General features: G+C 51.2%; 1 long non-coding RNA gene across 1 annotated transcript; it reads left to right on the top strand.

The window, feature by feature from the left end:
* The first annotated feature begins 1,077 nt into the window (after positions 1–1,077).
* On the top strand, positions 1,078–4,901 carry LOC127475165 (uncharacterized). The gene is made up of 3 exons (XR_007906117.1): positions 1,078–1,772; positions 2,799–2,922; positions 4,718–4,901. It is a non-coding gene; the product is annotated as an uncharacterized LOC127475165 (long non-coding RNA).
* Positions 4,902–26,277: the final 21,376 nt, after the last annotated feature.

Here is a 26,277-nt window from a genome sequence, read left to right as displayed (position 1 = left end):
TTTCCAGGGCAGGTTGAGCCCCTGGAGGTGGGTTCATGCACCATTGATGGAGACAAAATTGGAGAACAGATGTAAGCAGCTGGTTAGCTCTGTAACCCATTAATTTGTGTTCTAGGGCAAAATGGCTCCAGGGCTGCATGAGAAGTGTCTCCTCTCTCCTTGCTGACCTGGAGATGAGGAGTGGAAGGTAAAATCCTGCTAGAAGAGGAGGAATGGCAGAAATCCCAGGTCCTAATGCTGGCTGGCGTGGGCATCACTAAACAGAAGCAGCTGGTTATGGACCCAAGGAGCCCTCAGCACCCCCGTGGATGGGCTGGGAGAGTGTATTTAACACCTGATGTGCAACAACATCAGTGATGCAGGGAGGAGGATGCTGCAAAAATGCTGTGACGACACAAACCCAGGTGTTTTAGGGCGGGCAGGAGCAGGAGTGTTAAACAACAAAAAAAGGCTTGTCATCAAAAATCAAATGGAGTCAGTATCTCCTGGAAGGGAGAGGGGAAGGGAAGGGATAGCTGGAGACAAAGGACCTCTGTCTCTAATTACAGCAGCGGCAGAGGCGGCACGGGAAGATGAAAGCTGTGGGTAAAGTACGATATGTTTTGATCTGCAACTGAGTTGCCTCTGAGATGTTCCAGGAGGATCCCCCAAGTCGATTTAGCTTCTGAGGGTTTGTTTTAAAATAATAATAAGCATCAAAAAGAGTCCTTTTTTGTGTGTGTCTTTGAGACTAAAAGCTTTAAACATAGGGGCCCAAGCCACCTCCCCAGCCCTCCCTGGTGCGGAAGCACCCGTTCCTCTCCTGAAAGGCTCCTCTCGGAGCTTTGCTGGATAATTGCCCCCACATGAGCTTGACCCAGAGCTCAGACTCTCCAACCTACCAGCTCCGTGGGTTTTTCCCTCTGCTGGGGCAATTTATTTTGGATTTATGGGCTCTCTCCTCCATGTGGAGAGCCCCACAAGTATGGGAGGGTGGAGAATGGAATGGGGGGCTGGGGAATGTAGGAGACATCATAGTGAGGAATCAACCTGTGACCTCTTGCTGCCTCTTCCTGTATGAGTGTGGCTTAGAACAGCGCTGCTTTTCCTGGGAGTTAAGGGAAAAGAAAGTTTGACATGATATCTGGGGAAGAAATGGCGTCTTTGGGAACGAAGGGTCCAGGGACCAGGGACCCATCTTTGGATTCAGCCTCTCCCATCACCCGTAGGATTCACCTCTCGCCCCAGGACACACCTCACCCCGCCCACAGTGAATGGCTAACGATCCTCCGAAGCCAGAGACGCTTCCCAGGGACGCCTCTGGCATTGGCAGCTCCCAGTTTACCACCAGGCTGGTTTCCCGCGCTCTGGCTTCGGTTGGGAGGGACGTCCAACCGACAGCTGGCAAAGGCGCCGCTTCATCCAGCGACGGGGGCGAATCCAGCAAATAATTGTCCAGAGATTATCCCGGCGTAATGGCGCAGCGACAGCAGCCACCGCACATCATTAGAGCTTAGCACGGAGCGCGGGAAGAGATTCCACGGCGCTAAAGCAAACAAACGCCGAGCAAAACACACAGCAGATGTAGCGCGTTAGCCGTGCACGGATTGACTCGGGAGCTGCGTGTCAACAGCGCCGGAGCAAGGCAGGGCCTGGCAGAGCCCGGGGTTGGTTGTTCCTCTCGAGCACGGTGCCGTCCTCGTGGGTTTGAAGGGTGCTCAGCAGCTCTTGGGGTCTCCTGTGGCCTTTGGAAGGCGGTATCCGGGTTTTTTCCTCGCCTCCCTGCCTGCCAGGTGGGTGCAACGACGCAGGGTCACGGAGGCTGCTGAGTCGGAAGGGACTCACAAGGGTTGGATCATCTGATCCAACTCCTGGCCCTGCACAGACACCCCAACAATCCCACCCTGTCCCTGAGAGCACTGTCCAAGCACTCCTTGAGCTCTGGCAGCCTTGGTGCTGTGCCCACGGCCCTGGGGAGCCTGTTCAGTGCCCAACCACTCTCTGGGGGAAGAACCTTTTCCAGATATCCAACCTAAACCTGCCCTGACACAACTTCAGGCCATTCCCTCGGGTCCTGTCTCTGATTCCCACAGAGCAGAGATCAGTACCTGCCCCTCCTCTTCCCCTCATGAGGAAGCTGTAACTGCAAGGAGGTCTCCCCTCAGTCTCCTCTTCTCCAGGGTCCCCCCTGTGCAGCCTTTGCCTTGTCCCTCCAGGTGGAAATTCCTTTTGTCATGGCTCTTTTTCAGCCCCCCGAGCTCCTCCACTGGGCAGATACTGGCCCTGCTCCTCTGATTTTTACTGTATTTTATTCCGTGGGGGGGATTGGCATCATCCCTGTTTGCTCTGCTCCTTTATGCGGCTGCTTGGGATCAGAGCCTTCAAATATTTGGTCTGAACAGAAGAATTAGTCATTTCCCAATGTACGTACATGGGAAAATCAGGATGATCAGAGCCCGTGGCAGCATCAAGTTGCTTCTTGCAGCCAGCCCTCACTCCATGAGACAGGGGCCAGCCAGTCCGAGGGGCTGCCCTGGCACAGGACCACATCCCAGTTTATCCTGGGGAATGGTTTGAGTCATCCCAACCTGCAATGAACCTCCCTGTAAGAGAGGAATCAATGCTAATAGGGTTTTGCTCCCCTTTTAGTATAAAAACAAGTATTAAGGCATTGGTAGAGGGTGGTTGGGGGAAAAGAACCTCCAGGTTAGGTCACCCCAATTAAGAGCTTCAAGTGGCTGGGGTGAAGGTTGTCCAGGCTTAAATCCTGTCTAACCAGTAGGAACTGACTTGGACAATGTTTTTTGGGTGTTTTCTAGGAGAAATGGAACCCCCTGAAACGTCAGGCTTTTTTGGAACTGGCAGCAACTTTCCATCCTAAAGTTTCATCCTTGGAGTGAACGATCCGGGGCAAAGCAACGCAACTGGGGACGGAATTTCTCAGTAAGAAAATCACTTCACACATTTTGATTTATTTATTTATTTATTTTTAGCCTAGTACAGGCATCAGAGCAGCTGGAAAAAAGGTTTGTTGGATGATGGAGATATTCTTGCTGCAGGCTGCACCCCCCCCCTCTGCTGATTTATATCCCTTTTGCTGCCTCATCCTCAGCACCATCCCAGGGGAGGAGGGTGATGGTCCATCACCAAGCTGCAGTATTACCACTTGATTTTGCTGACAGGGCAAACACTCTGCTCCTTCCTCCAGACCACAGCACGCCAGTGATGGAGCTTTTTGTGCCTGGGACATGCCCAAATATCACTTAAGGCGAGGTAGGGTGTAAATACTCCCTGTGAGCCCAGAGCTGAGCCCAGCATACGCTGTGTGCGCTGGAGAAACATATATAGGGCACCATCAACTTCCATCAATTTATTCCACCTATGCCTTTTTTATTTGTCACTATGGTAACTACAAAGTAAAGATCAAAGCAACGTGCCAAGAGCAGAACAAGGTATTATTCCCACCTCCCTCCCCTTTGCAGGAATAATTTCAGCTTGTTTTTATTTCCTTCCCATTCAGAAAAATCCCTTGGTGCTGCTACGAGGGGCTGTGCCTTTTTTTTTCTCTGGACAAGGGATAAATCCTTGTCACCAGCTGTTGCGAAATTGCTCCTCGAGAGTGTGAGGATCAAATAAACTGAATTTCCTTTCATTTCAAGGCAAAGTGCAGCTTGATGGATGGACGATGTGGGAGAGGGCTGATGGAGAAGGTTCTGTGCTTTAATAGTTGTTGGAAGGGCTGTTACAGGTCCTGGGGCTGGAGGAGATAATCTGCCCAAGGCTTGTGCTGGGGGGGAAAGACTTCTCCACAGAAAACACTGGGTTGCTTTTCTTTCCCTGTTGGAAAACTCTGATTTAATTACAGGAAAAAGAAACTGGGGAGGAATGGTGTGGTCACTAAGGTGGCCTGGCTGTGGGAAGCGGAGGTGCCCTGGGGTTTGCTCTGAGACCTTGCTGGTCCCAGGTGGGCTCCCAGGGCACTGAGGCAGGTTCTAGGGCCACTGCAGATCCCAAAATGCTCCAGGTTTGTTGAGAAGGATGCTGTTGGCACTTAAAATGGGAATTAGCAGACAGCAAAACAGTGGGGGGGAGGAGGAGGAGGAAAAGTACAACAGGGGCTGTCCTGGGGCGTGCAGAGAAAAGGAGAGTCAGCAAAGAAAAGGGAACCCTCCAACAGCTGATGTTGCTCCTGGCTATGCCCTGTGGCTTGGGATGGCTTTGGGGTCCCCATGCATGTCCTGTGGCTCAGGGACTGGGATGTGTTTTAGGTCCCCATGGCTCCAGGGTTGGGGTGTGCTTGGGGGTCTCATCCATGTCCTGTGGCTTCAGAGCTTGCAATGGGCTGGGGCTCCAGCTTTGGGATGGACTTTGAGGTCCCCATCCATGTCCTGTTGCTCCAGGGCTTGTTTGATGTCCCATCCATTTCCCATGGCTCTGCTGGCTGAGATGGGTTTGGGGCCCCCATCCATGTCTTGTGGCTCCAGACAGAATGTTTTAATGTGGATTAAAAGCCAGAAACCACACAAATCTTAAAATTTGCTTGATTTTTTGCTTCCTTCTCCTTAGTTATCCTGGAAACAGGGTGCAAGCATGGAACATTTAGGGAAGGGCTCTGCTCTACGCCTGGAGCTGCAGCTCCAGCGTCTTCAAACGAGGGCACTCGGGATACAGCAGTTGCCCTGCTCTGATTAATCTCTTAATTATTTTAATTGGTAATCATCTTGCTCTTCCTGGATAGGTGCAGGAATAGAAAGGCAGGTGCAGAAAGGCAGAGGATGCTCACGGACGCGCCGCCGTCGGCCGCCCTTCCAGCCGCCCGGAGCCGAACTCCTCGCCGTGCACGTGGCGCTTCCAACCCTGTTTTTGTTGACTCACAAGAGGTACCGTGGAAATAAGAACAATCCCAAACTCTATATTTTTAATTGTGCCGAAGTGTAGCCAATAGGCACAGGGGAAACTTTAGCTCTGATTTAGAGCGAGGGGGGAAAAGGAGCTTTTAAAACCCGCGAGCGCGGTGGAAAGCACAAAACTGGAGGCTTCTTCGAGGCGTGTTTGTGATGTTAAGTGGTAATCTCTTCCTTTATGGGCCATAAAGCAGCTTTGCAGTTGTAAGGAGCCGAATCCTGCCCGTGTTTGTTGTTTCTGCAGATGAAACGAGCTGCACAGTCACAGCAATGAGCTGCACAGCCAATTAGGGTGGAGGCGCTTAAAAAATTAGCGGAAGGGTTTTGGCTGTCAGGAGAGTTTCTGGAGGGATTTTGAGGACAGCCAGGGGCCATCTGGCTTTAAGAAGGAATTTAATCCATTTAGGAGTGGGATTATGTGATATATTTGCTTGCAGGTGCTAGGCCATGGTGGCCTCAGACTTGCTCTGAGTTTCTCCTTGCTCCTGCGAGCTGAAAATGGCTTCTGCTTCATTTTTCTTTTTTGAGGAAAACTGTTTAATAGGTTCCCAGCAGGGCCACATCCAGGTGCTCTTCCCACCAGGCCCTCACCAACACCCGAGATGACTGAAGATGAGCAGGTGAAAGGGTTGGGGAGGTTTTGGTGGAGTCATCCTGTCAGGAGCAGTCCCATCAATGCTGGAAAACTTCCAAAAATCAGATTTTTTTTCCCCGTTTTCCCAAATTTTCCATGGACTTTCTTGCAGAAGAAAACCAGGGAAGCAGTAGCTCTCATCTGGGCATGTCTATAGACACCTCCTACAGGGGGATGTATGTGTGGCTGGGATCAAAATCAGTTAGAACAAGCCAATATATTGGTCCTGAATACCCACCTGCATGGATAAAGGATGCAGCTATAGCTGCATCCCCACAGGTGCTTCCTGTGGGCAGGCAGGGCGGCAGAACCATGGGAAATATGGGACCAGGGAGCACTTGGCATTATTGCAAGGGCAGTGACACCAACCCCAGGTTTGCAGACTGCAGACAACCCAGGAGTGATACCCCCATGGGGTGCTGCCCCACCCACCACACAGGCAGAGGTGCAACTGCAGAATTCCCACTCAGGGGGATTTTTGACGCCGGCAAAGCTGGAGAAAGAAGGGGTTGTGTCCTACCACCCTTTGGAAGGAAAGAAAACACAAGCCCCCTCGTTTCTTTGGAGCAGTGTTGGGAGCACGAAGTAGAGCTGGACGAGGGGGTTGGTCCCACCCAGCCCCCCAATCCTGCAGTAGCTCTGGAGGTTCATCGAAACGCAGAGACTGAGGATTTCCATAAAACTTGTTGATGCACATTCCCCTGGCTGCCTTCTGTCCTTCTCCCACTCTGGGTTTTGGCAGGCTTTGTGGAGAGCTTTCGTGTTCATCAGGAGCAAAGTCTGGCTGGCGCTTGCCCACGTGTAAATCTCCAGGATGTCCAGGTCTCTTGGGCTGCTCTGGAAAATATTTCCTGCAAAGTAACAAAAATCTGCTGGAAAAATGCCCAGGTGGCTCTTCTTTCCCGGATGGCTGGGGAGATGTTTTGTCACCTGGTTTTGGCCAGATCCTGGGCATGGATGCTGGTGCCCTTCTCCTTTGGTGGGGACACCTGGCCCCCTCTCAGCTGTTCCTTCTGGAAGGTGAGCAGCAAAGACCACCCTGGGCATCTCCATGAGCCTTTGAGGGGCGCAGGAGGTTGTTTTCCTTTTGGGATGTGGTGTTGGGATTGGATCCTGGCTGCTGTCCCCTGACAGCTGTGAGAGCCACCACATTGGCCCCCGGCTTTGGGGTGGGCATCTCACCTCTGCCGTGGTCTGGTGGTGCTCTAGGGCAGGGAATAAATGGGGATGGCTGCCTAAAAGACCACAGATGCTTCAGCTGCTCCCTGCCTGCTCCAGCAGAGAGGGACCATGAGGGTGGTGGTGGTGGCTCTGGCTCACCAGAAACACCCCATCCCAGAGGGATGCCTGGTGCATCCTCCTCCCCCTCACACCCCCCTCACCTCAGGAACACCCTCCCACCGGGGGCCATGACTCAGGCACAGCCACCCCTGCCAGACACCCCCCTTCCCTCCCGCCCCCGAGCACCTAAATATACCTCCAGCTCCACACCCACGGCCCTCCTGTGCTCCCCAAACCTGCTCTCTCCCACGCCCCCCCTGCCTCCCGCGCTGAGCCCCCCGCATCCCACCCCTGCCCCAGCGCGGGTCCCGTGAGGACTCTGGGGACAACCTGTGCCCGCCCACGGTGCTCCAGCCCCTTTCTGCCGTGCCGCCCACCCTGCTTTAGAGCAGCCCTGGAAGTACAAGCTGGGCTGGAGATATATTTAGCCTAAACCCCTGGCAGGTGATTTTGGGGGGAGGGGAGGCAGGGTTTCGTTTTTCACTGTGGCAGCTCAGCCTCGGGAATCTCTTTCAGAAGCTCTGCCAGCGGTGCCAGAGAAGCCCCCCGGGGGAGTGAGTGTTTTCAGGGACCCCCCTCCTTGCATCCCAACCCTTCCCAGACTGTCTATCCATCACTCCTGATGGATTTTGTTGTGTGGTATCTCTCAATAACTCTTACTTTGCAGACCCATTGATCTCAGCAATGTCCTCGGGCCCGTTGTGCCTGTGCTCGCTTTCTTTCCCCGAAGGTTTGCGGTAAGAAAAAAAGGGAATTTTTTTTTCCCCTCGAGATACATGTGTGTGTGTGCTCCAACCCTCCAGCACATGCAACATGACTCGAGGGGGTTTTGCTTGAGCTGATCCCAGAATATATGTGCTTTTATGCTGCACAAACCCAGCTCATGGAAAGGTGATGTTTCCCACCGGGCATGTGGTACCCACCCCTGCTCTCTGTCCATCCATCCATCCATCCATCCATCTCTTCCCAGGTTTTATATCTTTCTATCTGTGTAAGCAAATGTTTTGCCCTTTGTGGATGTGTCATGTTGCCTCTTACACCTGCACTGAGCAGGTCTGTGATGCAGCCACAGCATCTCCTCACTCTTCCCCATCATCCAGGGCTGGGCTGGGTCCAAACCTGCACGCAGGAAGCTCCTCCCTGTGACTTTGTGCAGGATTGAGCCACATCTTGAGGAGTTTTGGGGTCTCTGGTGAGACTTCCACTCCTGGCAAGCACAGAAATGGTGCCAGCAGAGATTGAAGGTGTCTCACAGGTCTGCTGAGACCCATCTGTTCTTCTTGGGAGTCGTGAACATGAGGGGCAGAAAGCACTGGGAGGAAAATAGGGTAAATCATGATGGAATAAAGGACTTTCATCTTTGTGTAAAGTTTCCACTGTTCAGAATGGAATTACCTTCCTTTTTTTTCTCTTTCCTGTGGTCTAGGAATAAAGCAGCGGTAGATGGAAAGCCCACCGTGGTTCTGTGGCTGTGCAGCATAGATGTTGTGAGGGCACATGTGCACAGGGTTCCTTGTCCAAGTTAAGCACAGGACAGAGGCAGCTCTTTCCTGCACATCCTGGAGCACCAGCACCTTTCCTTCCAGGGAGGTATCCTTGGCAGCAGTGTTTTCCCGTGGATCTGGGAGGCTTTGGGGTTACACACATGCTTCAAGCTCCTCGTGGTCAGGAGCACTGAACATTGCCAGAGGCTGGAAAACAGGTGAGGAAGTTTTTTATCGTTCCTCTCTCATCTCTCAAAGCAGGTGCATTTTATGTCTGCAAACCAAAGACTGAAATAGGAGATTGGGATTTATTTGGAAAATAAAGCTCTATCCATATATTCATTCACTTTTTTTCCCCTTTCCCTTCCTATGGTCTATTTATCTAATCCATTTATATCTATTCATCTATCTGCCTCCTGTTTATCTGGAATATCTTTCAGGATAAATCTCTTCATGCTTCTTTCTGCACTATCTCTCTTGCCCTTATGTCTCGCCGTCAATCTAACGACAAAATCTCTCCCTTCTTCATCTTCTTTCAATAAATTTTGGGGGTTTGGAGTGTTTATCTTTCTTCCTTTACCTGTTGCAGGCTGCAGCTTTTCCTAGCCATGGCCACCACTCCTCTTGGACAGAATATTGGGAGCCAATGTATCATCAGCGAGGGATTTGATCCACTGTGTGTTTGGGGGTGTGACGTGGGGCTGGGGCACAGCCCTGCCACGGGGGAATGCTGGAACAAGGAGGTGTGTGAAGCCCCGGGGAGATGCCAGAACAAACCCTTCTCTCCAAGCTCTCCCTGGGGTTGCAAACATCAGGTTGGGTTATTTTCAAGCCGTGTCCGTCCTCCACCTCTCGCTCCTGCCGGAGTGACTCAGATCCATCTCGGCATTCCTGGCAGGTACTGCTTCCCACCAGCTCTCAGCAGCACCGACCCGGTCAAATGCTTATTTATAAACGAGCAGCTCAGTGCTGTCTGTGCATTTCCAGGCTGCAGGGATCGGTGGGCAGGCACTTAAATCATTTTTTCACGCCACATCCCGTGGTGCCCTTGATTAATTTTGTTCTCGGCGTATCTCAGTGTTGTGCTGAGGTCTTGTCCCCATTGTCCTGCTGGAGTTTAACCTTCCTGATTCCAGCATGGTCATCCCAGAGCGGGATGTTGTCACCTCTGCTGGCCCAGCTCAGTATTTCCTCCTCCTGGGGAGGGTGAATCAACCCATTCCAGGTGTTTTCTTTGGACACAGACACCCTTTTCACCTTTGCTTAAACATGATTCTCCAAGAAACCTGCTTTGCTCCTGGTGCCAGGGAAAGAGCATTCCAGTGACTCAGGCAAGAGTCACATCTCCAAAGGTCAAAAGGCACAAATTTATGTGCTTTAATACATTAATTATTGTATTAAATTAGCAACAGGCCATCTGGAAGAGAGGACACCCCTTTCTCCTGTCATAAGTTGAGTGATGGAGCAGCTCTTGAGTATGGTGCTGGTACTGTGCCTGTCATGTGGAAGATACTTGGCACTCAAATGGAAATTATTGGAGCCTTTTGGGAGACAGAAAACCAAAAAAGGCCTTCCTTCCCTTCACTTGATCAGTGTGAGGTGAGAGCAAACAGACCCTCCAGGAGGTACCTTGGTGTTCTCATGATACAGATGCTGTGTTGGGACTGTAAGGGAGCTCAGTTTTGGGGGGGGACAGGCTTTGGAGAGGGTTTATGTCTGGAGATTTCCCACTCTTCCTGTATTTTCAGTCTTGGTGTTTTTTTACCTGAGATTCCCCATCACCTGGATCATGCTGCTGCCTGAGAGAGAAGCTGGGTGTTCCCTGTGGGCAACTGGATCCATCCCTAGTCTCCGTGCATGACCCTGGTGCTGTCAGGCTCGAGGGGAGTGAGACATTGAGCTGCTTCTGGAGAGAGAAACTCGGCCATGTAATCACACACAACACCAGATGCTGCTGCCTCTAAATCCCCAGGCAGGTCAGGGCACCACGTGCTGCCTGCAGCCCTGATCCCTGTGTCTGCCCATTCCCATTGCTTTCCACCTGATTCCACCTTCTCCAGCGGGACCATCTCCTTGGCCTGCCCCGTCTCTCCCCATGCACACCCTCATCTCCTGTGTTCCTGCTTCCATCTCCTTTCTCAAGGGCAGGCACCTCCTGCCTTGCTGCAGGATCTTCACCTTCCACTACTGCTCCCTTCAGGATCCCAGGGAACTCTTCCCTAATATACCCCTTGTACCTTCAGCAATCCTCCCCTTTTCTTTATAGTTTTCTCCTCTCCATTTCATGGCCAAGTGCAGAAGGTGCTTGTAGGAAATCCTTCCCAAAAGTGGCCAACAGCCATGGAAAACCTCCCATGGATTATTTTTTTGAACATGTGGGTCGAGTCCCTCAGGAAGCACATTGGACAAGCATATCCCTTTTATCCTTCTTGGCAACAGCTGCCTCTTCCTCATGGCCATTTCTTACACCGCCAAGCTCCCGTGGGACATCTCCTAGGAAAACAAGGTATAGTCACTGAAATTATTTCCCAAATGGAAGTTATTAGCATGAGTTTCTCGTCAAAAAACAATAACAGGGGATTTAACTTCTTTTTTTGGTCTGTTTTGATGGAAGCTGGGATGCATAAGAGAGCCGACAACACACATCCAGGAGATAATTAGATTGAAAGAAAACCACCCCTCTGAAGACAATGAGATGATAAAAGAGATCAAGGTCCCCGGGAAAGCTTAATGCTTCCCTTTTTTTTTCCATTACTTCTCAGGTTATTTCACTTTGCTATTAAGAAATTTGATTTGCTGATGAGCAGGGGAGGAAGCTTCCAGGCTTGGGGAAAAAACAGTTGGGTTGCATGAGGACAAGCTATTAACAATTCAGTGATTGTGGGAACCCTAGAGGTAGAGAGTCCCCTGTGAACCAGCACAGGACCAGGCTTTTTTGGTGGGACAAGGCTGATTAAACCCTTCTTCTGTCACTGGAGATGTCCCCCAGCCATCCTCAATGACAGGAAATAAAAATAGTCCGTACCCAAGGTCCATCCAAACCTGCCTGTGTCCCTTTGGCCATGGCCACCAAGTCCCAGGGGATTTTGGAGTTCAGGTCTTCTAGGAGTTGCTTTGGCTGGGTAATTGTGTCTTTCCTAGAGTTGGTTGGAATGTTGGAAGGTCTTCATGATCAAGGCTTCAACTTGGGAGGAGCTCTTGTTATGTCAAGGATGCGCCTGCAGCCTTGCTTGCAGCAAGAGGGGACTCTCACCGGAGGACGTGTCCCCTCGGGGGGTGTCCTTCCCTGGGAGCTTCCCTCACCACCACATGCCTCATCCCTGTGAGGCTTTTTGCTTGTGCATGGGACAGTTGTTTGCAGGAGGAAGCTTCCTCTCAATCCCATGGAGATCCTTCTCATGGGACCTCTGCTTGGAGGCCCTCAGGGTGCAGGAGCCCTTTGTAACGAAAATCCCAATGGAAGAGCTTCCCACCATGGGAAGACATGTCTTTCTTCACTTAGGTGGCTTTCAGAATCCTCCCTTTACTTCTGGTTCCCTCCCCTGGCAGTTGGTGGTTCAGTGATGACAGTTCCCTTCCCAACTGATGGACCCACTGGTCTGAAACCCCCTGGCAGATCCCACCTCCTCTCTGAGGAAGTGATGGGACCTCCTGGCCCACCCCATGAAGCGACAGAGCCAACCCCCTCCCTGGAGTGAGCCCACATTCCCCACAGGCAGGAGGCTCTTGGATGACCATGAAAAGCCTTTAATTTCTTCAAGACTTGGAAGTACTTCACTGACATCCAACAGAACAGCTTGGATAGTTTTTGTCCAGAGTTCTGCAGCTGAAGGCAAATGAGACCCTGGTCACCTCAAACACTGCAAAATACCCCTCTCAGACCCTGGGAAGCAACCACCAAACCGGATCAGATGCCCAGGAATTGTCTACCCACTTTTACAAAATGTTTCGTGTGCATTTACTGAATGCTGGTGATTTTGTTTCCAGGTGACAAAGGAAGGTTTGGACACGTGAGGTTGCAGTATCTGAAGGCACCAGGATGGAGTAAAGACCTCCTGAGAGGTGGAGTAACAGGATCCAGCTCTTGTGGGAGCAGGTGGAAGGAGGACAGCACCTCCCTCCACCACCAGTGGTGAAGGGAAACTGTCTTTTGCCCCTCGCAAAGCCACAGTGAAGTGCTGTGGTCCCTCATCCCGCCACCAAACTGGTCTAGGATGAGCCTCGTCACCACTGGTGGTTGGGGTCTGGTGTACCTGGGGACACATGGGCAGGTGGGAAAGGCCACGTGGTGAGCAGGGAGTTCCTGTGCCGTGGGCCCTTCCCCTTCCCATCTCCACAGCTCCCATGCTTTCTCGCCCCACTGCTCAAAGTGGCCTTTCACTGCCCCCGGAGGAAGGAATCCGACAAATTCCACAGCTGTGCCTCTGCCGGACTGAGGCTGCACAGCTGGACCCAGACCTGATCCCAGGCTGTGTCCTGGCTGCAGTCCAGGGTAGATAATTCCACCATGGAGCAATGTCTCCCTGGTCCTTCCTTGAAGCTTCACCGAGGATTGTTATTTCATGCTCCCCCTCCTTGTCCGAGTGACTCTGGGAGGGGGCCAAGACCAGATCCCAACCATGAGGCTTAAAAATGGGATTTTTTTGCTTGCCATGGGAGGTTTTCTTTCTTTTTCCAGCGCAGACACCTCTTGAAGGAGGAGGTCTGGTGGCAGCAGGTTGTCCACCCCACTTGGCTCAGCAAGAGAGGCTGCAAACTCATACTGAGGAGTTTGGCTCAGCTTTTTAGCGTGAATTATTAATGCCCAGGCAGCCTCTCTCGGAGCAGAGCTCTGCCTAATTCTGGAGCACCCACTGCAGAGCAGATTGGTGGCAGCCAGAAGGAGCTTGTGTTTATATTGTCACCTTCACCCCCCAAAATTCCTTTGTCTGTGCCCACAGAGAGGGTCATTTTGCCCCTCAGAGTCATGTCCAGCGCCGAGTCTCGGAGAACCAGCTCCTTGCTCAGCTGCTCCAGGAGCTGATGTGGACACCGGGATTTCTCTCCTGTCAGGATAGTGTTCCCTCTCCCTTTGCTTTCTCCTCCACCTGGAAACTTGCTCTTAGGCTGTTCCCTTTCAGGGTTTGATGGACAGAAACCTCTCACATGAGTTTGATGTGATGGGAGGTGTTTGGAGACTGCTTTCGTCTCTGGCTGTATTAATAATTAATATGTTGATCCAGAGCAATATTATAAACTGGGTAAATATTTTTTTCATCCTTTTTTCTCTCCCTTTTTTTTTTTTATTTTCCCTTCTTGGTTATTTTTTTTTGAGCAGCAGAAGAAGAAGAGCAGCCTGCAGTGTCACCGCTCAGTGGGGATTTTTCAGTCTCCCTGCAGGGTTTGTACCCTCCTTCCTGCTGAGGTGTCCTCTCTGTCCTCTCCATCCTCTGTGTCTCCAGCCCTGGGCTCTTGGTTAGGTGAACAGTTCCTGGGAATTTTCAAGTTTAGACTTTTTAAAGCTCTCCTTTTAATGAGGAACTCACATGTGGAGTCTTTTTAAAGCATCTGAGGGCCCTCCGGTGATGTTCAGCTCATTCATGTTTTGGAGGCTTCTAGAATGCTCCATGGGCATTTGGTCTGGTTTCTCCAGCATCTTCCCATTGACCATTTTGGTTTCACATTTTTTGATCTTAGTGCCTCTAAGACTCTTAATTGGATTCAGAAACCACATCCCTCAGTGTGCCCATCAGGCTGAGGAGATCTTGGGCAGAGAGACAGAAGTGTCCTTGGCAGAGAGCTTCCAGCAGCTGAATCTCCAAACCCTACTTGGACAGCAGATGAAGGGCACCTTTCCAGAAGCCTTCAGTGCCCAAGCTGCCGACTTAAAACCATCTTGGCCTCAGTGTCGACACAGTTTTGAAGGTCATTTCATCAGCCAGTTGGTATTTATTTTGGAGGACACCACGGCTGACATGATTCACCTGAGGCCAATTATACCCGTGGCATTTGGACTCCTTAAATATGCAAGTAGGCCTGTCCTCCTCTCACTTGTCTGCAGAACTCACCTCTGCCTTTCATGATGTTCCTTGAGGTTCCACAGCCCCCAATTAAAATATCCTCTGCTTTAACTGCAGCACCTCCTAATCCCTCAAACATCTGCTAAATTACTCTCTGAGATACCTTGGGAGCAGAGTTAATTCCAAATGGCATTAGCTTAAATTCCCAGTGTCCGACTGGTGTATTAAAAATCACTAACTTTGAGCCCCATTCATCTCATTTTCCTGGCTTTAATAGATGTCTTGCCTTCATGCTGAGAATATTTTTGCTTCTGAGAACATTGCTGGCTTTTCATTAAGAGTTTCCAGTGGATAATGTCTTGTTTCAAAGGCTTTATTTAAACCATGTAAATCTGCATCTATGATTTATTTGGCTTTTTGATTCCTACCCTTTCCAGTTAACACACTTGGTTTAACCTGGTCTGTTGGTTGATACAGTCTACAGGGATGAAAGGCAAGTTGTTCAGTCCTGACATGGAAGGTAATCCTGGGATTATCTTGGACAATCAAACTTCTTCTGGTCCCACTGTTTTTGGGTGGTTTCCTCTCCTATGACGCCCTTCTGCCACCAGGAAAGGATTTAATTGCTCCCCAGTCTGATTAATAGCTCTGTTGATTCTGGAATGAACCTTTTATCAACTCTCTCATCCCTCTGCCCAAATCCTGTGTCTGCAAGGAGGTCACACTCTTTAGAAAGCCATGGAGTGGGCTTGTTTGGGGTGGTCCCCTCCTCAGGCTGCACTCCATTACCCCCATGCCAGAAAAGCAGTTTTTTCAGGTTGTGGACCAGTGTTTCTTCCCTGGTTCCACCTGATCTGGGCTCTAAAAGGACCACAAACACCCAACTAAAGTTTTCTGCTGGATTTGCCCCAGGATGTGAGAGCAGTTTGAGAAGCGATCGCTTGTCCTCAGCCCAAACTTGCCCCTGAGGGGCACTGTGCTCCAAATTTCCTTCTGGGTTTGGGACAACCAAGTTTGACTCTTTGTTGGATTCTCTCTGCAAGGTGGGTCTGAGCTGGGTCTGCTGTGGTGTCGTAGGAAGGGCCCTGGTGGGACATCCCCTTTCATCTCCAGTCTCTGTGCATCTCCTTGGGCTGGGGGTGCAGTGATTCCTGCTGGATTTGGGGGCTTATCCAGACCTTGGGGAATGGGGTGGGATCTCCTTGCACAAATGGACACTGAAGCTTGAACCCACATGTGTCTATGACAAATCTCCATGTATGTGGTACCCGGCAGGGATTCATTGTCTCCAAGCATCAGCTGGGAGCACCTCCAGCATGCTGGGGCTGACCTGAGTTAACAGGAGGGGGGAGAGATCAAAAATAGGAGAAAAATTGGAGAAGTCCTTGGAGGTTGTGAACCTGGTGCCTCTGGAAGCCGAGCTGAGCTGCCATCCGTGTGCAGCTCTCTTCCAGCTACGTGGGCGAGGGAGAGAGCAAGAGGAGCTGGAAGTACAGAGGCTGCCAGACAAGGAAACAAGCTGGAGGGGAAGGGAACCAGAGGGAGACGCTCTCAGATCATGAGCATCTTTGAAGTGTGCAAAGGAGAGGAAACTGCTCCTCGGTTCCCTTGGGATAGAGACTGGCACACCGTGACTCTTAAATGGGATTTTAGTGAGGTGAAGGAGGGAGGTAGGGGGAGGGAGAGAGGCTGTCATGTCTCCTGCCATGACAGAGGGATCTGGATCTCAAGTTCTCCGGCACAGACTCGCTTTTCCTTTGAAAGCTGTGTCCGGGAGTTGGACTGATGAAAGATGGAGATCTCCTACTGGGAGAGGGTTCCCTGCCCATCTGTGTGAGGCTTGTCTGGGCAGTGCTGGGGCCATGGGCTCAGAGCATCCACCCCCCCGGGGTGGGGCTATGGCTCAGTTCCAGCCTGGGCAGGACTCTGGATGCTGGAGCAGAGGGTGGATCTACGAGGAGCCACCTCCTGAGGGTCACACTTGGCTGAGGGACCCAGGAAGCAGAGAGTGGTCACCAGATTCCAGTGGCAGAGGGACAAGGGACACAACTCCAGCTGGTTGGTGGCATCCTGCTGCTTTGCCACTGGTGCTGGTGGTGTCAGCAGGTGCTGGATGGGGCAGGAGGACGATGCTGCCCACCCTGGGCTGTGCCAAGCCAGCCTGAGGTTGTACTCAATGCCCATGGGAAGCCAGTGGGTCACTGTGGGGACCAGGAGGTGTATCCCAACCCTTCCCTCTTCCTGGGTGCCAACTGAGACGTGTGGCTCTGGCTTGACCATTGATCAGCATTTTTGCAGCCATCCAGGACATGTGGCTTTGAGTGTGATGCTTGGAGCATCGGGAAGCGTTTGGGCATCACTCGGGTTCTGGCTGATGGTTCCCTTCTCTAGGGGGGTGTGGGAGGAGGCTGGGCTGGACAGACAGTGGGAATGGGACACAGGATCCTCTCCCACCTTGGCCCTTGTTGCTGTGCTCGTTTGCAGGGACCGTGCACCAGGTGATCCTTCCTCTGCATTTCCAGTCATCCTGACTTTTCTCTTGCTGGTCCAACATGTCCTCACGCACCCAGAGGCAGCTCGGGGGTGCCCATGCCAGGCCAGGCTGACCCTGCAGGGCTCTGCATCCCTCTGGGAACACCCTGTGGTCCTCAATTTCCCCGTGTAGAATCAGGCAGGATATTCCCTGGGTTTGATTTCAAGGAACAAATCTCCCCTCGCTCTTTGGGCAGGACTCTGGTACTGGGGCCAGCTCATTTCCAGGCTGGCTTCCAGCAGGGAAGGGTTGGAGGCCACATGGCAGCTGCTCAGATGATGGGGCTGGAGCTGCCAGCAATTTTCTGCTGTGACCAAAATGATTTTCAATAAATGCATCAGGGATTTCTCACTCTTTTTTTTCCTCCCTCCCCTTCTCTCTGTGCCCTTGGACAAATTGTGGCAGAGGGGACTTCTTGGCAGGCAGAGCAGCATCACCAGCTGGGGGAGCATCTTGGCGAGCTGGGGCCACGTCTCCCACTGGCCAGATGCATTTTGATGGATGTGTTCCATGTCTCCCTGCCCCTGGGGAGGGCTTCCCACTGCCACAATGGACCCAGGGAGCCTGTGGAGACCGAGATAGACACAAGGGAGCCGTGGGCATGGGCTCAGCACAGCCCGGGGTTTCCCCTGCCTGTGTTTGTGCCTGGAAAATTGCTCGTCCCTCACAAAAACCCCCCTTTCCTCACTGTTTATGGGATATATATCCCCCTCTTGCTTTTCTTTCTCCAGCCTGGTGTTCCTGGCTTGGCTGAAGAGCCGTGGAGCTGGCAAGGGGATGGCATTCCTGTGACAAGCCCATGAATCCCCCATCAGTGCCAGGGATGTGCCAGGCTGGCTCTGTCAGTGCTCCCCATGGGAAAGCAAATAATCCTTGAGCCTCTGGGATATTCATGGAATCTCCCAAAGGGAAACTGATATTGCTGCCACAGGGGTTTTCTTGCTGAACACGCAGTTTTACCGAACTGGAAAAATTCCTAGAAGCTTATTAAAACTAACGCCCCTCCCCCCCCCTTCCCAATTATTGCAAAAGTGTCATAATGGATCTTTTCAATCTCGTTTCACTTTGACAGTCAAAACGTTTCATCGAGGTGTTACAGCTCTAATTTCATCCGGACTTTTCTGCCACCTCACTTGTGTGGGTGTCGTGTTTTATGTCGCGTTGTTCAAACGTCGTCCCGGGGGACCCTCGTTACTGCCAGAATTAAAATCTCTTCGGGGTTTTCCTGCAGGACAGAAAACTCTCTTCCAGCGGTGTTAAGCTAAGGGATATACCTTGATTTTGGGACGTGGCACCCCTTTTCCAGAGTCTTTTTTGGGTGACAGCAGCAAGCTGTTCGCTCTGAACCCCAAAAAGGGCAGTTTAGCTCCAAGCTTTGGGTTTCATGAGCTTCCTGTCTCCGTGTTTTGTCATCCAGGGTTTTTCCCAGCACAAAAGCAGCAAGTGCTCCAAGCTGGGTGTAATTACTTTAATAAATTAGGTAATGAAGGCGGAGAGTGGGAGGTTCTTAAGGAGCAGGGGGTGAGTAGAGGAGGGGATCAGCTGGAGGTGGTGAGGAGGTGAAGGTTCCCCGTGTTTTCAGGATTCTGGGAGCTTTCCTGGCCAGTGGAGATTTCCCCACGAGCTGCTGCTTCATCCTGGGGTGATGCTGGGAGTTACCTGTGAATAATCGACAGGGGATGGAGCTGCCCCACTCCCCTGTGTCCCCCTGTGCCTCTGGTGGCCCCGAGGGACACACCAGGTACCCTTCATGTCCACTGTGGTGGCCTGGGGGATGTTCTTTGTGCTCCTTTGATGCTGCTTCACCCCCTTTGTCCTCTTTGTGCTGCTATTTCCCTTCTGTTCCTGTCAGCCCAAGAAGTTCTGGTTGAATTCCATGTTCAGCCAGGACTGGGAAGAGAGAAACAGTGCCTGTCCATCCCTGGAAGTGTTCAAGGCCAGGTTGGATGGGGCTTGGAGCAACATGGGATAGTGGAAGATGTCCCTGTCTTTAAGGTCCCTTCCAGCCCAAACCCTTCCATGACTCTAGCATGGATGCAAATGGGATCTCCCCTTGGGAAGCAGGTCCTCAGTGAGACCCTCCCTGCCTGGCACATCTCTATCCCTTCCCAGTCAGGCTTTGGGAAAACTCAGCTCCCTTTTTTGCACCTCTCTGCAGAGCCATTGTGTGGAAAACATCCTTTGGAAGAAGGCAAACAGCCTCTGCTGTGGGTTGGGAACTGCTGTCCCACTCCCTATCCAGGATTTTGGGATTTCTGCAGCTGGCAGGTGAGCTGTACCCCAGGGCTGGAAACTTCCAGTTTGTTCTCATCCAAATCTGTTATTTTGGCATTTCCTTTTCCAAAAAAAAAAAAAAAAAAAAAAAGAAAAAGGGGGGGAGGGAGAAAAGCTTTTTAATTTTTTCCCCTCTCTTGAATGCTTTGAAAGGAAACATCAACTTCTTTCATTTTAGCATCCAAAAAATTCATGGAATTTGTAAGAGCTGGAAGAAGTTTGATCTCTGCACTGTCAGAAACAACAGGAGGAAAAAAAAATTGGTCTGAGCAAAAAGCAGTTTCTCTCCCTTGCATCACTACCCTGATTTGCATCCCTGGCTGAGAGCAAATCCTTCCCATCAAAAATGTTACGGATTTTTTTCCAACCATGCAGACAGGGCAGTTTTTAGCCTGATATTAATTGGGCTTGCGATGCTGCAGAGGTGAAATGATCCATTTGAGTGGACTAAAGACAGGTAGGTTGGCTTTCAGGGCTGCAGAAAAATGAATCCATCTCTTCCCCCAGTTTCCTAAACCCCAGATTTTATTAGAGCAGGAAGAGAGGAAAAAAAAAATAGGAATAGAGACAATACACCAGTAAGAAGGGGAAGGAAGATGGGATGTGCAGCAAAGACACCAGATTGCCTGCCTGGAGGTTGGGTTGTGGTTTCTTTTCCCTTCCCCTATCTAGGGTGCAAGATAAACAGAGACAGAAGGTTGGAAAATGTCCCAGAAAGGTCTCTGCAGAAGGAGGCCAATCAGATTTCAAGTGGATAAACAGCAGTCGAAGAATTGCACCAAAACTTCGAGTCAAGGTGGTACAAAATGAAGCCTTTTTAAGCTGCTGCAGGTACGTGCTGTCCATCCTAACGGCTCCCAGACTGCCTGTGGAGACCAGAGGGCTCCAGGAGATCCCCTGAGCACAGGGCTGTCCCCATCCCTCCTCCAAATATTCCCCCTGGGTAGCTGGGCCGGCAGGTTTTCCCCATCAGCACCCAAAGACACTTGGCTGTTGGTCATAGGGGTCCTCTGGTTTAAGGGCATCATCCTGCCCCATCCCTGGAAGTGTCCAAGGCCAGGTTGGACGGGGCTTGGAGCAACCTGGGATAGTGGAAGGTGTCCCTGTCCGTGGCAGGGGGGGAACAGGATGAGCTTTAAGGTCACTTCCAGCCCAAACCATTCCATGATTCTGTGATCCTGAGGGCATCCCATGGCCATATCCATCTTGCTGCTGGTTGTGGAAACCTTCCCTGATCTTCCAAGTGAGTGTCCAAGCGCTGAGCCCGGTGCTGTGGTCCTGCCAGTGTGGTGTCACCAGGGCATGGAGCAGCTGTGGAAAGAGAAGACTGTGAGTGAGCTGGTATCCACCACCCCTCCAGCCAGGCATTCCAAGGACATGACTGTAATGCTTTGATATCTAACCATCCCTATGGATTTGGGGCATGGTGGATGCCAGCAGCTGGACTTGGGTGGTTAATACTTGCTTGGTGGCTCAGGAGGAGCAGCAGAGATGTCACTCTCTGACCATAACAACTATTCTGATGTATAGGAGTATCTCCTCATGGATCCCAGCTTGGAAAAGATCTGGGCTTTGCGGGGATGCTCTGTAGGAATGGGGGGTGTTGGTGATGGGGTGGTGGGACCTGGAGATCAGGCTGTGCCAGGGGCTGGAGGCATCTTTCTTGCCACAGAGCTTCATCTGCAAATGCATTTTGCTGCATGGCTCGGCCGCGTTTTGCTTGGAGAAACATTTCCCATTCAAGAAATGTTTTTTTCCTGGAGTGGAGAAAAAGGTCCCCAAAGAAGCTTTTTAGCCAAGCGGGAGTAAAAGGGAGGGAGAGCTCAGTGGGAAGGGAGCCAAGGCGGACCTTGGCGGGTTGAGGACCTGTATCCAAGGTGTGGATCCTGCACCTCACAGGCTCTGTCATGGAGCAGGACACCCGTGGGTGCTGAGGAAAGGAGACTCCCACCCTTTCCAGGGCTTAGATGACCTTAAGAGTGGTGGCACAGCAGCCACGCCCAAGGCTGGGCATCCACAGGGCGCAGGGCAGGGACAGCATCCAGAAAATATGGCTTTGGGGATGACTTGTTTAGTGTGGGCGACTTGGTCCTGCTGCTGGTTGATGTAAACCTCCAGCAAATGCTCTCCACGTGCTTTTATTTCACCATAGGGAAAGCCCAAATCTGCTGCCCTGTGTCAGAAACCTGGATGAAATGGGGAATTTGGGACAGCTTCTGCAGAACATGGCAGGGAGGGGAGGGAAAATGGACAGGACCTTAATTTGAACCATTCTGGAGTTTGATATTGCTTTTCCTTGCTGTATTTTGGATTACTGAAATGGAGAGCTCACCAGGGAGTTTATTTTTGATCACTTCCACGAGATCCTTTTGCAAAAACTTCCCTAAAAATAAAAGTAGGCATTGGTTTTATCTATTTCTAAATTTGATACATTTTTATTTATATCTCTTACACGTTTATATTTTGTATGTGTTTATTTCCAGATGCACTGTTTAGAAATCCACGTGTGCCCATCCTAGTTACCTTTGTAACAGCACCGGTGATATTCCCTTTATCCCTGCCGTTCTCGCCTGGTTGGTGGGAGTGAAAGACACAGAAATCAAGTCATCCTCAAAAGATAACCTGGAGAAACCACCTTTTATTTCTCCTAGGATCTTGTGTTTCAGCATCCCAAACCCAGGCTCTGATGCCTTGTTTATCTTCCCTCCGTTGCCTCCAGCAGGTCCCGGTCCCTGGGACCGTGTGTTTGCTAAATCGGATCAGAGCCGGGCAGGGAGGAGGCGAAGGGTGGACATGAAATTTTAATGGCTTTGTGTCTCCAAAGGCTGAGAATCAAGCTGCTCCAGGTGTTTTTTTTTTTATTTTTCCATCTCTCTCACTGCTGGTTTGAGCGTGTTAAATGTTTAAAGAGCTGCTCCCCCCACCAGGAGCTGCAGCAGGACCCTTGATCCGATGCTTGGGGAGGATGGAGATCTAATACCTCTTTTTTTTTTTGTTTTGTTTTATCCTGTGGGGCTTGGTTGTAAGGCAGGAGTCCATATCCACTGAGCTTGGCAATAAACCTTCCTTTCTTCCTCAGAATGAGAGAACAGCTCCGGTCCAACAGTAAATAAAGGTTATAATACCCAATATAAACATTCCTTGGCGTCCTACACCCACATGTCTGTGTGTTGCCTGGTTACAAGTGGAAAAGGCTAGTGGCTTATTTATCTAGGAAATATGTCCTGGGTATAACCTCATGTCTGAATTTAAACCGGTGTCATTCACTCCGAGGAAACAACAGGGTGGGTGACCTCTGTGGGGCTGCTCTCCTTGCCCCCGTAATTTTCCAGCTCGCCCCGAATAAACCTGTTTTCCAATGGCTGGAGCCTCCCCACGCTGCTGGTGAATAACCTGCCAATGGTTTAATTGTGGTGGGTGGCTGGTTTTGAGCTCGAAAGCCAAGCTCAAGGCAGTTGCTCTTGTTTATTCTCAGCCCCTGAGTGCTTTTCTGGACCTGGAGCGTCTTCTCCCTGTGCTGGTGCCCGTGGCTGAGGCAGATGGGCTGTCCTGTCTGTCAGTGCTGCTGCAAGGTGAGGCAATGAAACTGGAGGGTTGGCTGGATCCCTGAGTCCCTTTTTCCATGCTCTCCTGCTGGTTTTTGATCTGTGCTCGCTATGTCTGACCCCGTTTTGCATTTTTCCTTTGTTTCTTGGGAAATCCGGCTGTTCTTCTCCAGCTTTGCTAGCTTCTCTAGGTGAGATCCAGCAGTGCTCCCATCTCCCTATAATGACCTTCAGGCTGGGATGCCCCAACTCAGTATCCAACCCAACCTTAGAACCTGAGCCAAAGAAAACCCTTCCCAATAGACAGGAAAACTCTAAACACTGACCTGAGCTTATATAGAGATATTTCCCCCTGAAATCCAAGCTTGCACTCTGTAGAAGGTCCTGGTGTTCAGTTTTAAGTGATTCATGCATTTATGGTGGATCTATTCTTTGCATCCCAGGGCATTTCCATGCAGGTGAGGACCTGTGAACTCCGAGGCGTTAAAAACATCCTTTTGCTTTTTGCTGCATTGACACAAAAGCATCAATACTGCCTTGCCTTCTTTCAGGAAGCCAATTGGAGAGGCTGTTCATTAGGAGATGGCTCAATAAAAGCGCTTTTTAAAAAATTTACTGAAGCCATAAAAGGAAATAATATCATGAGCAAATGGAACGGTACCAAAAATGACATCCTTGGTGTCCTCCCACAAACCCAGGAGCCGCAGAGCCGTGTCCGTAAATCTTGGTGGGAATTCCGAGCAGCTGCTCAATTTGGCTGCATCAGGTAATCAATACACAAGGCTGTTGCATTAGAGGAACTTGTGGGTGTTTGGGGAATGCCTTTTTCTAGCACTGATGGCTTTTCCCACCTGGCTGCCAGGGAGGAGCGAGGCTTGGCATTGCTGTCCATTCATAAGGCCCCTCCACAGGCTTGGAAATGGGTTTAAGAACCACCTTGGGGGCTGTTTGCCTACAGCAGAGCTCTCACTGCCTATAAAATCATCCCTTTTGCTGCCAGGAGAGCTGTGTGGCTCCATCCCTGAGATGGAGATGCTCGGTGCTGGCAGCAGTGCAAGGCAGTAAGGGCAGAATTCCCGGTCCCGGCTGCCTCATCTCTCCCAAACATCTGCCAGCTACTCGGAGGAGGACATGGGGGCAGCTGGACCATCTCAGAAATGCTCATGGTTGATGCAGAAACCCAGAGCCTGCAGCAAGAGGAGGGATGGAGGTGCCAGGATGATTTCTTGGTGATGCTGGTCTGTGGAAGGAGCTCAGTGTCAGAGATGGAGGGATCAGCAGATCCCTGCTGACCCTCTGCAGGGCATGTTCCTTACCCTATTTCCATCAATCACACCCAGTCAGGCTTCACAGCTCCAAGTTTTTCCACCCCTCATCCCAGAGAAAGTCTTCTCATGCTTAATATCTTTTTTTTTTTTGTCTCTCAAGCCTTTTATTGGTTGTCAAACTGAGCCTGAGCCGTGCAGCCAGAGCTATTTATCAGAAGAGCAGGGCTCTCCTTCCGTGGGAAAACCGCAAGGTTGGAAATCTTAAGGCAGGAAAAGCACAGGCAATTACCTTGGACCGGCCACACTCGACATGTCATCGCCTGGCTGGAAACGCTGCATTTCCTCACACGTGTGTTGGGAAGAGGAGGGAGTGGTGCCCTCACTGTCCATTCATCCCGGCTCCGCTCCTCGCCCGCTTGCAGACTCATGCCGGTAAATCTTTGATTTCCTGGAGCCAAGGTCATGCTCCGCTTCCCGGCGTGCCAGGAGTAAAACATCACCCGGGGCATGTGGATATGGGAGCAACTGCTGGGGTTTCTTAGCTGGTACGGGCTGGCAAGGACACTCCTGTTCCATTGCTGGATTTTCCCAGCTTGAGAAACCAGTGTTGGAGAAGGCAGTTTTCCCCGGGCAGTACATGGTCAGGAGGGGTAGAAGGACCCTCTCCAGGTTTGTGGAGCTCTCTGACCGTGGATGTTTCCTTGTGACCGGCTCAAGGAATCACAGGCCATGTCTCAGCCTTTCTGCTGCTTTCTCCTTCCTCCTTCCAGTGGCACCAACGTGTCTGGACTTTTTCTGGACCTGCCTGGTGCAGGATGTCCTGTGACGTCTCCCTGGGGCAGAGGGGATCTTCCAGCTTAACATGATCCCAGCCCTTTTTATCCCAACCCACCCTCTCCACCCAGCCCATCCGTATGTTTTCTGGGATATTTGCAGAGAGCAACAGGATGAGGAGCAGTGGCCACAAACTAAAACACAAGGAGTTCCACCTCAACACAAGGAAGAGCCTATTTCTATGGAGAGTGGCAGAGCACTGGAGCAGCTGCCCACGGGGGACATGGAGTCTGGTTCTCTGGAGACATTTCAAACCCACCTAGACATGTTTCTGTGTCACCTGCTCCAGGTGACCCCGTCTTGGCAGCAGGGCAGGGACTGGACGGTCCCCCAGGGTCCCTTCTGTGATTCTGTTAAAATACCCCAAACTGTCAGCACACGCTGGCGATGGCTTCACTTTGCCCCATCTTAAACTTGCCTGTTCCTCTGATTCCCAGGAGATGCGACTCTGCCGTTCCCGTGCCCAGCGGTGGCAGCCACTGAAGCACTTGGTCCGTGCTGGAGATGCATCTCTCCCACAAGAACCATCCACTGCAGGAATCCCCCGGGTGACGCTCCTCTCCCTGCAGCCGGAGTGCTGGGGCAGGTTGCCCATCCAGCTTCACCCTCTTGGATTCCACGTTGCACCTCTGCCAGACCCTCAGGTGGGTTTGCTCAGGCCCAGGGGGGAGGGTGTGGAACGAGAAGGAAGGTGCTGTTTCACCAGGCTGGGGAGTGTTAAATGATAATGGAGACGTGTTTGTGTAGTGGCTGCACATGGGCTTGCTCCCTTCAGCGGTTTCCCATTAATAAGTCTTTGTGATTGTTCCCGGGCATATAAACTTTAAATAGATCACTTGTCAGCTGGGAACGGAGCCTTCCATAGATCTCTTTGATGGAACAGTTTGAAAGAACAAAACTGGAGGCAGGGAGGGAGAGTTTGCAGCCCTCCATCCAGAAAAGATGAATGGGTCACTGAAAGAGGCTGTCAGAGAAGCTAAACAGCAATTTGGATGATGGGGGTTTGCTGCCCAAAGGGGCTCCTCCATCCCAACACCTTTTCCTGCCTCACAAAGCATCATTACCTTGCTTAGCGAGGTCTTGGCTCTGTCAAACAAGAACAAGCCTTCTCTCTCTGCTCATTTCTGGAAGGGCAACTTTGACCTGCTCAAGCAGAAGAAAAAAGCCCCTGGGAAATCCCTTATAAATTCTTTTTATGTTTGGGGTTTCTTTCTCCTCTTAATATTTCGTGGTCTCTGGGAACCAGAAGACAGGAGAGCACAATAGCTGAGCTGAGCTCACTGGGCAGAGGAGGCAAGAGCTGCCCAGACACACAGCTTTCAGACACACAGTTTTAGGACACCAGGCTTCCAGATTATGGATCTGAATCCTGCCTGAAAGCAGTTTTGGGTGGGTGTGAGGTGGTTAAAGGTGAAAATAATCACATTTTTACTTTTAGAGGTTTCAGCATGGTGCCTGTACCTTTCTCGTGTGCACCTCTGACTGCTGTGCTGAGAACTGGGGCTCCCTGAGTGAAAATATAGAGGGTGTTGAGGGAGATCA

This window comes from Manacus candei, unplaced genomic scaffold, assembly GCF_025592945.1.
Source record: "Manacus candei isolate 608988 ecotype Guabito, Panama unplaced genomic scaffold, ASM2559294v1 h1tg000046l, whole genome shotgun sequence".
In the NCBI taxonomy this organism is placed as follows: domain Eukaryota; kingdom Metazoa; phylum Chordata; class Aves; order Passeriformes; family Pipridae; genus Manacus; species Manacus candei.
This window is presented reverse-complemented; position numbering and strand designations above follow the sequence as displayed.